The sequence below is a fragment of the Populus alba genome, chromosome 4, assembly GCF_005239225.2.
Source record: "Populus alba chromosome 4, ASM523922v2, whole genome shotgun sequence".
Taxonomy (NCBI): Eukaryota; Viridiplantae; Streptophyta; class Magnoliopsida; order Malpighiales; family Salicaceae; genus Populus; species Populus alba.
In genome coordinates this window covers 14,472,381-14,473,893 of record NC_133287.1, presented here as the reverse complement: position 1 = coordinate 14,473,893, position 1,513 = coordinate 14,472,381, and the positions used below count along the sequence as shown (strand labels likewise).

Below are 1,513 nucleotides of genomic sequence, written 5' to 3'. Positions count from 1 at the left end.
TTCTTTTATAAAAAAAAACTGTAACAGAGGCAGAACATTTTGAAAACCATCTATGCTCTGAGATAAAACCTTCGGCTCTACTGAACTTAAAAGTGGTAAGTTTATTAGGAAAAGGCGAAAGATATGCCTTCTGTTTCGTTAACATGGCTAGAGCGTGTTTGGCAGTGTGGTAGCTGTTGTTTTTTAAATAATTTTTTGTACCGAAATACATGTCAATGATGTTTTTTTTATTTTTAAAAAAGTATTTTTTACATCAGCACATCAAAACGATCCAAAAGATACAAACCGCATTAAATTTTAGCAAAAACAAAAAAACTTTTGAATTTTTTAGAAATATAGTTTCAACCACGTTATCAAACACTACTTTACATCAAGTGGGAAGTGCGTGAGCTTAAGACATCGGTAATACCTTGATTTTGATTTTGATTATTTCCCCATCATTACCCTGTTTCGTTAACATGGCGAGTCCATGCTTAGGAATCTGTTTTCCTTTCTCTGCCTCTCCAGTCCCAGACAGAGAGAGAGCATGATGATCTATTTTCGTATCCCAAGGAGTGTAAACAACCTAAAATACAAATACGATGTTTAATATAAAACAAATAAAAGGAACGACTCCGCTGGGGATCGAACCCAGAATCTCTGGTTCCGTAGACCAGCGCCTTATCCATTGGGCCACGGAGTCCTTGATTGCTAATCAACGCTCATAAATATTCATAATATAAATATAGAACCATGCCTAATAATACAAAATGAACACTAATCGATCATTTCATAATTCAGGAAAATAAATTTTAAGCTTAAAATAAAGCAATCATTTCTAATTATATCGATCTCCTTGTACGAAAATATAAATCCAGTTTAAAACACAATTAGATTTTAAACTTTTATATATATATATAAACACTTGAAGGCATATAATTCTTTTTTTCTAATGATGGTCGATCACGGATTCTAGTTTTACCTAAATAAATTCTCATATTATTTATTTCTAAGTTTCTCTTAATATTTTTAGAATTCATAAAATTTAAACCTTTTAATTAATCTTTTAGAGGCTTATTTATTAATAAAACCCCAAAATTGTGCTTATATTTGTAGTTTTCAGTAAATAAGCCTTTGAGAAAATGATTTATCAAATTTTAATTAATTTTAGCCAATTAAAATAAATTACTGTAAATTATAAGATGGCTACCACTTTAAGGAAGAAAATGTTGTGAAATGATTTATTAAACACTTAATTTTAGTCTTTGAAGTGTTTAATGCATAAAGATATTTGGAATCTTTAGATAAAAAATTAAAAAAAAAATCAGTCACTGAAATATTTGAAGATGTTTAAAAATTAAAAATATTAAATATTTTTTAAATAGCTACAACTTTTGAACATGTATAAGAAAGAAATTTCAAGATCACTAATGTATTTTTAAAAAACGTATTAACACGTTAAAGTAATTGAAAAACAATGTTCATCCATTAATATTCTTTGAAATACTTTAGAAATAAATAAAATAAAATAAAA

At 27.6% G+C, this 1,513-nt stretch overlaps 1 non-coding gene across 1 annotated transcript; it reads right to left on the bottom strand.

Moving 5' to 3' along the window:
• Positions 1-609: 609 nt before the first annotated feature.
• On the bottom strand, positions 610-682 carry TRNAR-ACG (transfer RNA arginine (anticodon ACG)). The gene has a single exon. It is a non-coding gene; the product is annotated as a tRNA-Arg (tRNA).
• Positions 683-1,513: the final 831 nt, after the last annotated feature.